This window comes from Engystomops pustulosus, chromosome 11 (assembly GCF_040894005.1).
Source record: "Engystomops pustulosus chromosome 11, aEngPut4.maternal, whole genome shotgun sequence".
Classification (NCBI taxonomy): domain Eukaryota; kingdom Metazoa; phylum Chordata; class Amphibia; order Anura; family Leptodactylidae; genus Engystomops; species Engystomops pustulosus.
This window is the reverse complement of record NC_092421.1, coordinates 6,292,260-6,302,715: the sequence shown is the minus strand read 5'-3', so window position 1 is coordinate 6,302,715 and position 10,456 is coordinate 6,292,260. Positions and strand designations below refer to the sequence as shown.

General features: G+C 45.2%; 1 protein-coding gene across 2 annotated transcripts in view; it reads left to right on the top strand.

The window, feature by feature from the left end:
* The first annotated feature begins 2,678 nt into the window (after positions 1–2,678).
* SAMD8 (sterile alpha motif domain containing 8) overlaps positions 2,679–10,456 on the top strand; it is a 30,406-nt gene continuing 22,628 nt past the window's right edge. The window contains exons 1-2 of one of the 2 annotated variants that reach the window (XM_072131196.1): positions 2,679–2,835; positions 3,443–3,704. The gene's annotated coding sequence lies outside the window, so the exon portion shown is untranslated. Of the gene's footprint in view, positions 2,836–3,094; positions 3,187–3,442; positions 3,705–10,456 lie in introns of those variants that run through there. The other variant, XM_072131195.1, reaches the window with a different exon arrangement.

Here is a 10,456-nt window from a genome sequence, read left to right as displayed (position 1 = left end):
ATACACCTGGAAGAAGAAGGTGAACTCCGGGGACCTGAGAGGGGGAAGCGACACATGCAGGATATTGGGCGCACGATCTTAGTGACTCCCCGCACAGCGCATTATACACGGACAATGCACTTAAATACACCAGGAAGAAGAAGGTGAACTCCGGGGAACTGAGCGGGGAAGCAACACATGCAGGATATCGGGCGCATGATCTTAGTGACTCCCCGCACAGTGCATTATACACAGACAATGCACTTACATGCACCTGGAAGAAGAAGGTGAACTCCAGGGACCTGAGTGGGGAAGCCACACATGCAGGATATCGGGTGCATGATCTTAGTGACTCCCCGCACAGCGCATTATACACGGACAATGCACTTAAATGCACCAGGAAGAAGAAGGTGAACTCCGGGGAACTGAGCGGGGAAGCAACACATGCAGGATATCGGACGCATGATCTTAGTGACTCCCCGCAAAGTGCATTATACACGGACAATGCACTTACATGCATCAGGAAGAAGGTGAACTCCGGGAACCTGAGCGGGGAAACGACACATGCAAGATATCAGGCGCACGATCTTAGTGAATTGCGGCACAGCGCATTATACACGGACAATGCACTTACACGCACCAAGAAGGTGAACTCCGGGGAACTGAGCGGGGAAGCAACACATGCAGGATATCGGGCGCATGATCTTAGTGACTCCCCGCACAGCGCATTATACACTGACAATGCACTTAAATGCACCAGGAAGAAGAAGGTGAACTCTGGGGACCTGAGCGGGGAAGCGACACATGCAGGATATCGGGTGACTCCCCTCACAGCGCACTATACACGGACAATGCACTTACGTGCACCAGGAAGAAGAAGGTGAACTCCGGGGACCTGAGCGGGGAAGTGACACATGCAGGATATCGGGGGCACAATCTTGGTGACTCCCCTCACAGCGCACTATACACGGACAATGCACTTACATGCACCAGGAAGAAGAAGGTGAACTCCGGGGACCTGAGCGGGGAAGCGACACATGCAGGATATCGGGCGCACGATCTTAGTGACTCCCCGCACAGCGCATTATACACGGACAATGCACTTACATGCACCAGGAAGAAGAAGGTGAACTCCGGGGACCTGAGCGGGGAAGTGACACATGCAGGATATCTGGGGCACAATCTTAGTGACTCCCCGCACAGCGCATTATACACGGACAATGCACTTACATGCACCAGGAAGAAGAAGGTGAACTCCGGGGACCTGAGCGGGGAAGCGACACATGCAGGATATCGGGCGCACGATCTTAGTGACTCCCCGCACAGCGCATTATACACGGACAATGCACTTACATGCACCAGGAAGAAGAAGGTGAACTCCGGGGACCTGAGCGGGGAAGTGACACATGCAGGATATCGGGCGCTCGATCTTAGTGACTCCCCCACAGCACATTATACACGGACAATGCACTTACATGCACCAGGAAGAAGAAGGTGAACTCCAGGGACCTGAGCGGGGAAGTGACACATGCAGGATAGCGGGCGCACAATCTTGGTGACTCCCCTCACAGCGCAGTATACACGGACAATGCACTTACATGCACCAGGAAGAAGGTGAACTCCGGGGACCTGAGCGGGGAAGTGACACATGCAGGATATCGGGCGCACGATCTTAGTGACTCCCCGCACAGCGCATTATACACGGACAATGCACTTACATGCACCAGGAAGAAGAAGGTGAACTCCGGGAACCTGAGCGGGGAAGCCACACATGCAGGATATCGGGCGCACAATCTTGGTGACTCCCCGCACAGCGCATTATACACGGACAATGCACTTACATGCACCAGGAAGAAGAAGGTGAACTCCGGGGACCTGAGCGGGGAAGCCACACATGCAGGATATCGGGCGCATGATCTTAGTGAATCGCAACGGACTTCATCCTCGTCGGACAGTCTGGATCGGGGATAGTGACGGGACCGGGTAAGTAAATGTGCCCCATTGTGAGTCATTGTGCTGCTGCTTCACTTACATCTTGTGTGGTATTACTATGGTGGTGGGGGGGGGGGGGGGGTGGCCTAATGAATTACATGGGTTACTAAGGAGGGGGACTGAGGTGGGTTTATAATACATGGATTACTGACTGGGGATGCTGTATTATATAAGAATGGGAGGTGCTAGGCTCTATGGCTCTATATAAAAAGTGGGCTAAAATGTGTAATTCTGAGGGAAAATGTATAAAGTACAATTAGAGGGAAACTTTCTGTAATTTACTAATAAAATAATAGGGGGCTATCCTATAATTTAGTGGGTAAAATATATATTTATTCAGGGAATATACTATACACCCGTCACAGTGAAGTCAGTCATGGTGCGAGTGGTATTTATATGGGGGGCACAATGGGCCTTGTTGTGGTGTGAGGGGTATATATGATATATGGTGGTCAGTTGTGCTGTGAGGGGCATGTATTTATGATATATTTGGGGGTCGGTTGTGAGGAGTATATGGGATGATGTCAACAATGGAGCAGATTTATCAAGCTGTCTGAAAGTCGGAATATTTCCAGTTCCCCATGGCAACCAATCACAGCTCCCCTTTAAAATATTCATGAGCACTGGTAAAATGAAAGCTGAGCTGTGATTGGTTGCCATGGGCACCTAGGAATATTCTGACTTTCGGACAGCTTGATAAATCTGCCCCATTGTCTGTTATTTACCTGCAGGTGTGTTGTAGCTGAAAAAAGTCTCTTGACCGATTAGACTGAAGGAAAGAGACAACATGTGGACGTCCACTGTAAATGATTGAATTACACTGCAACAGAACGGTACCTCCTGCTCTGTGGTCACTATATGAAGGTAAATACTGGTCTGTATGTATATAGGTCCGCATTCAGTATGACAGTATTATTCAGTTGTTATGTAATGGTAATAGTCCCAATGTAGTGGTATTACTTGGGCCTTGTAGAGAGGTATCATTAGTGACATTGTTCTTTCCATGGTGTATTTTACGCCATGGTTTGTATAACTTCCCTCTGCTATGTTGTTCTGTAAATCGCTGCGGATTAGCAGTTGTTGACCAACATTTATCTGTATTTATCGCATATCTATAGGATATTGCCAAATTATAGGCGCTTATCCTTCAAGTCAGTGTAAAAGTGGCCGCGCCAGCAATTTTGGAGAAACTCTCCTTAACAGTCTGACCACCAGGTAAATAAACCTCCATTGTCCTGATGTGTTGTGGACAGGTGGGGTCTGCACCTACCAGGTTTGTATGACCTTCCTTATAGGATCACCATACAAGTAGGAATAGCCTTGTGTCTAACGTTGGCAAATATGTTTTTATACACGGTATAATCGTCTTTGATTGCTAGTCTTGTAGTATTAGTGTTTCTCATGTATACTTTAGGGGACTTGTTATTGTGCAGTTATTCACTTTTATGCTCATTCTCATCTATTTGAACAGAAGCTGTTGCGCCAGGCGGCCGGGTGGTGGCGCTGCAGCAGAGCAGTAGGAGTAGCTGTGACGTGTACAGAGTGACGCCGCTGGGAGACGCTCTATCCTCGGCCCGCCTCTTGTTACTGCCGTTTCTATGGACACGCCAGCGGCCTACACCCGTTTACGAAGCCTGCTTTCGAGTAAAAGCACCGGGTGACCGAGAAGAGGGACCCTGCCGGTGGACATATCAGGGGAGCGGGGTCCCTGGCAGTAGCTTAGCTCCTTACAGGTGAGAGACTGTATCCGAGTGCCCAGGTCTTCAGGTCGCAGCTTGTGCTGTGTTATATACCGGAGGGGACCAGAGTCTTTCCTGTGCATTTACACCGTCATGGTTATGTGCTGTGTAGTTACAGGCTGCTCCTATAATTCCAGAAATCTAGTAAAAAGTATTAAAGTCTAGGAAACCTTAAATTATTATTAGGGGAAACATTGATAATTGTAAGTAATGACCACATATCTAATAAGTGACCCCCTTCCCCAAGTGACCCCCTGCAGCCAGTTATCAGACGCTCGTGTGGGTGCACGAAACTAAACCGCTGGGAGCACCAGAAAGTCAGATTTATTATTCAATATATTTATATTTTAATCCTAAAATACTACTTATTGGGGTTTTCCCACGAAGAAATGTTAGGCCCTATCAACAAGATAGGGCCTAACTTGCTGATCAGTGGGGATCTCAGTGCTGAGACCCCCACAGATCGTGAAAACGAGGGGTCCGTCGGACTATTGGAGCAGAGTGCGACGCATGACCATTCAGGAGCTGACGGAGATCGGTGAGCACAGCGCTCCATAATAATAATAATCTCCATAATAAGAATAATCTCTGAGAAGATCCCTCTCTATATACCAGTGCATGGAGCCTGGGCCACAGTGTAACAGTGAAGCTCTTTGTTACACAAACACCTCCCATAGACGACCACTAAGCCGTATGATAGCCCTGCCGCTGCAAATTCGCAGCCCGATAGATGAAGAGGCTTCCGCCTCTTGATGTATCGGGCTGCCAGAGCGCAGCGTTTATCCTACGCCAGGCAGGGCCTGGCATAGAAAAAAACGCAGCCGGCGACTTTTCACGTATGAAAAGTCGCTGGCAGCAGCGAGTCCGCTCGGCCGACCGTGCCCCCCCCCCTTCACGCCCTTTCACGCCCCACTGGCGTGAAAGTGGCGGATTGGGGAAAATAATCGCAAAAGCTAGCAATAAGCTAGCATTTGCGATTATTTCAGGGCCTCTGTGCCCCTGGCGGTGCGCAGAGGTCCTGATAAATATCCCCCCTTATGTCTGGGGAAGCCCTGGGAGATGTGGAGACCATATATGGACAGATGGTGACATCTCCCTGATGACGTGGTCACTGCTCTGCCGTTAACCCCACACATTTCTTAAAAGGTTTCCCTGCCCGATGTCTGTAGAGTCTGTGGAAGTCATTCAGTATTGCGTGAACAGAAACCTGATATTGAACCGTTCTGTATACGTACTGTGATTTCAATGCATCATGCAACCCTAGTTTGAACGTGGCCTGATGGCACCAGCACATGTATCATGGTTTGTTACCATATTCACCGTTTTTTATATTTAAAAAAAAAAAATACATTTTTAAAGTGTGTTAAAACGGGGAACATGATTAAATAAAATAATCACTCAGAGATTTCCCCTCAACATCTCCCCAGATCTCCATCTGTAAGAGCACCAATCATTGAGTCCCATATGAGTTGTGTACGTGTGCTGCATATACATCCATGGACAGTATGCTGCAGATGTCAGGGGCATTTTTAATCTGCAAGAAATGTGTGTAGTGAGTGCACACTGTTGCCGTGATGTTACTGCTGAGCCTCTGTGTGGGCCATAGGTTCCACAGTGAACCGGAGAAGTGTTAATCTCACCAGAGGCCACTATCAATAATTTAGCAAAATCAATGGCAATCACTTTAGGCCTAAGGGTGGAGGCACACGTGGCATTTTGAACCCGTTTTTAGTCATGCATTTTCAGTCCGTCAAAAAAAAGCATGCGTTTTTGAACACGCATCCGTTTTTGTCCGGTTTTCCATCTTTATTAAAAACTGACGCGTTTTCAAAAATCGGATGACTAAAAACGAGCTCAAAACGCCACGTGTGCCACCACCATAAGAATCAAGAAGCACAATTTTGCATAATGTATGGTGCAGAGTCTAGACACCTGTAAAACCCCTTATCTAGCTTTATAGTATACAAATTTTACAAATCCCCTGCATGGCCCTAAACTGATGGGGGAAAAAACCCTGAAAATTATGTTCATGATTTGACACTGCAGTATTTCTTGTACATCAATCAATATTCTATATAGATTTGTCTATAGTGAATGTTGAGAGTATACACTGAAGTGTTTATCATGTATGTACATGTACAAAGGCCACTCTCCACCCTGGCGCTATCCAATGAACACAGGGCTCGGCATCTATCCGAGTCACTTGACCAGCAGAACAAAAGAACAGATCATTCTCACAAATATTTGCTTGTAGCAACCTTGTATGATTATATTGCATATCTTCAGTAGCTAAATTTCTGTAGATTAATTTTAGAGATGACATTTCTAGCTTTATCGTTCAGTATGAAAGAATTGACATTGTAAAATAAAAACATTGCAGGTACATTGCTTTAGTCGCCCAAAGTTAGTTTACTACATTCAGCAGGAAAACTCTCAGTATATAGACAGGGCACATTTACTTACCTCTCCTGTTGTGATCCCCGAAAGTGCATTGTCCAACCGGAATGCACTGTGCCGCGATTCAAGAAGATTGTGCGCCCGATATCCTGCATGTGTCGCTCCCCGCTCAGGTCCCCGGAGTTCACCTTCTTCTTCCTAGTGCATGTAAGTGGATTGTCTTACGACACAAATTGAATCTTAAATCCCACTCTCCGTCCGAATTAGTCAAATCATCCTACGGCCCGCCCCCCCCATTTCTGTCGCATGAAAGCCAGAGCAGCTGCGACACAATCCGATCGCATGCGGCACAATCCCAAGTTAAATACCTGTCACGGTGGTGCAAATCCAGAAAACTTTGAAAACCTGACGAAAGTGCGATCCGCTGTCCCTTAGAAAATAATCATCCTTTTTGCCTCCGTCTGCTTAGATTATGTTGTAAACTGTGGGAACACGGAATAGAAAGATGTGGCACACAGTGGGATATATCATAGCCATGGCCATTTTCAGGGTACATCAGAAATCCTCTTAACGTCTCCTTAGGCTCTACATTTAGGCTCTATATTCTATATTTATACTGATCGCAGAATGCAAAACAAATGCTGATCGACCTACTATATCGTGGATTGGTTCTCTTTACAGTAGGTTATTTGTGTGGATAGGCATTTAAAGGACCCAAGATTGATTATTCGTTATTTAAAGAGGACCTGTCACCCAAAATTTCGGCACTAAAGTAAGCAGCTCCTAGTGCTTGAACAAACGCCGCAGTGTTAGAGTGATAGCGTTACTAGAAACCTCCGGTAACGCTATCTAACACTGTGACGGGGTACAGTGTAATTGTCGGACCGCTTGCAAAGCTGTCCGACGTATTCATGAGGGGGCAGGGTTGGGGCGTGGCTAGGGGCGGTGACTGCTGTCTGACGCGTGGCAGTCACTGCTGGCCTATGAAGCGAGCGGGGCGGTCCGGGAGCCCCTCATGAATACATCGGACCGCTTTGCGAGTGTTTGATAGTGTTACCGGAGGTTTCTGGTAACGCTATCCTTCTAACACGTTGTTTGTGGCGTTTGTTTACGCACTAGGAGCTGCTTACTTTAGTAAGCAGCTTCTAGTGCCGAAATTTTGGGTGATAGGTCCTCTTTAACCCCAACGTCTTGCTGCGCATGAGGGAGTATGAAGAGGGCTCACGGACTGAGCCCTCTTCATACTCACCGGGCATTTGCTTTATAATGTTAACCCTTTGATCCTCGCTGGCAAAGCTGCCAGCAGCATAAGGGAACCGGCGGTGCGTGGGTGCCGCCATCTTGGCTCCGATCGTCACTACCCGTGACTTCATCGGGGAGCGGCGATCCGTTGCCATGACAGCCTCGGGTCACACAAAGATCCTAGGCCAGTGATGGCGAACCTTTTGGAGACAGAGTGCCCAAGCTACAACCAAAACCCAATTATATGTTGCAAAGTGCCAACATGACAATTTAAGCAGTAAGTGATTGATCCCTGGTGTATCACAGGTTTTAATCGTATTGGCGTCCTGAGTTCACCAATACAATAAAAAGATGGAGAAATTTGGATTGTAGCTTCCCTCCAGGGTGCCCTGAAGAGGAAGGATCAGGGGACCCAGAGCAGGAGCTCCAGTGACAATCCATCTTTATCCACACCTTCTTGCTCCTCCTTTAGTCTTGGCAGCCAAATAGCGCTGGGCATGGCACGTCCTGGGCTGTATTGGATCACAGGAGAAAACCTTGAGTCCTAGCTGGCAGACTCTGTGTTGGGGTGAAGGCCTGGGTGCCCACAAAAAGGGCTCCAAGTGCCACCTCTGGCACCCGTGCCATAGGTTCGCCATCACTGTCCTAGGCTATCATGATCTCGGCTATCTATTATAATGTGCGATTTGCACTTTATAATAGATGGTGTGCAAAATCCCCATATACTGCAATACTGCAGTATGGCAGTAATATGATAGGATCAATCAGACAACCTAGGGTTAAAGTACCCTAGGGAGTCTGAAAAGTAGTAAAAAAAAATAAATTAAAAAATATATTAAAAATTAAAATCGCCCCCTTTCCCTAGAACTGATATACATATAAATAAACAGTAAAAATCATAAACACATTAAGTATCACCGCGTCCGAAAATGCCCGATCTATCAAATTATGCTCACAGTTTTTCACTGCGTCTAACCTCGTAACGGAAAATAGCGCCCGAAGTCGCAAATGGCATTTTTTTTGCCATTTTGAAAAATAGAAAAAATCCTATAAAAAGTGATCAAAAGGTCGTAGAGTCCTAAAAATAAAAGCATTGAAAACGTTATCAAAAGTCGCAAAAAGTGACACCAGCCCCAGCTCTGTACAGTAAAGTACGAAAAAGTTATTAGCGCAAGAAGATGGCAAAATGAAGAATTTTTTTTCTGTACAGGAGGTTTTAATTTTTGTAGATGTATGTTTTAAAACCTATACAAATGTGTCATCCCCGTGATCGTATTGACCCAAAGAATAAAGTAGACCTGTCATTTGTGGCGCAGAGTGAAAGCTGTAAAATCCAAGCCCACAAGAAATGGCGCAAATGTGTTTTTTCATCATTTTCACTGCATTTGGAATTTTTTTTTCACGGTTCCCAGTACTTAGCACTTCATAGTGATGGTATTCAATATTCCATGCCATTTGTTATGTAGAAAACAAGCCGTCACACAGCTCTCTACATGGAAAAATAAAAAAGTTATAGATTTTTGAAGGTGGGGAGTGAAAAATAAAAACGCAAAAACGAAAAAGGGCCTGGTCCTTAAGGGGTTAAACATGTCACCATATATTTACAAATATAGATCGTGACCGGTTCCTAAAGAGCCCTATTAAGTGACACCTTTTAGATAAAATTTGTTTCCCTTACATCCCCATAAATCTTACATTACCTGGCATCAGGAATTGTCAATCAGGCACTAGGAGGCGAGGCAATGCAGTAATCCGTGAATATGCAGGGTCTCATTGAACGCGCTTGTCAGTGGACTCGCATCAGGTGAGTTGCATATAAGTTTACAAAAAGATTTTTTTTAATATTACTGCCATGGAAATGAATCATTTAGGCATAAGGGCAATGCTTTTTTTTTTTTAATAGTTTTTTTTTTATGAAGTATTTATTTTGGGTAGGTTCATTTGCATAACAGGTTCTCTAAGGGTTCAAGGCCCTACTCCCAGGCCACTTTGTAACTTGTATTTGTTCAATGGTCTGTTTGTTTAGTAACTGTCCAGTTGTGAAGAGAAAAACAAAAAACCCTGAATATTTCTTTAACCCCTTAACGCATTATGACGGCGTGGGTGCCGTCACCTTGGATTGGTTAGTCGCCGCCCCTGTGACGTCATCGGGGAGTGTTTATCTATTCCCATGTATCGAGGCTCCTGGACCTGTAATTGGGTAGAAAATAACACCTCAAACGGCTTAGTATGAAAAAGTTATTGGTGACAGAACACGGTAAGGTTAAGAAATAATTTTTTTGTACAAACGGTTTGATTTATTTAAATCTATTAAAACATAATAAAACCTATACAGGCAGTCCCCGGGTTACATACAAGATAGGGTCTGTAGGTTTGTTCTTAAGTTGAGTTGTATGTAAGTCGGAACCGTATACTTTATTATTGTAACCCCAGTCAAAATTGTTTTGGTCTATGTGGCAATTGGATTTTAAAAATGTTGGATTGTCATCAGAACCAGGATGAACTATAAATCTTAATTACAGGCACCATTGATTACTGTTACAGCTGTTTATTGTAGCCTAGGACTAAAGTACAGAGGTCCGTTTGTAACTAGGGGGTCGTATGTAAGTCAGGTGTTCTTAAGTAGGGGACCGCCTGTATAAATTTGGAATTCCGTCAATTGTACTGACCCAAAGAATAAAGTAGAAGTGTTCGGAAAGTACAGTGAAAGATGTAAAAAGTATGAAAGTGGCCTGGTCCTTTAAAGGGTTAAATGCGGTTTGTGACTACAAATGCAATTATATTAACATAGCTGTGACGTCGCTACAGTCATACAAATCTTATTCCTATGGCTACTAATAACTTTTGGTTGGCATCCGGACCATATTTACCCTTTAACCCTGTGGCCGCCTTCTGTTGTTGTGTTTTTTTTTTTTTCCATTTTTTTTTTTTTTTCTTGTGAACGTTGGAGTCTGCTGACTCTTTTTTCCCTCGGCCGGGCTGAATGTAGAGTTTGAGGTTGGGATAAACAACATAAATAAGCCGAGTTTATATACTTTTTCTTGAAAACCCTGACTGTTTTTGTGTGTGACCCCGAGCTGATAGTAACCAAAACCTACCAGAAAATC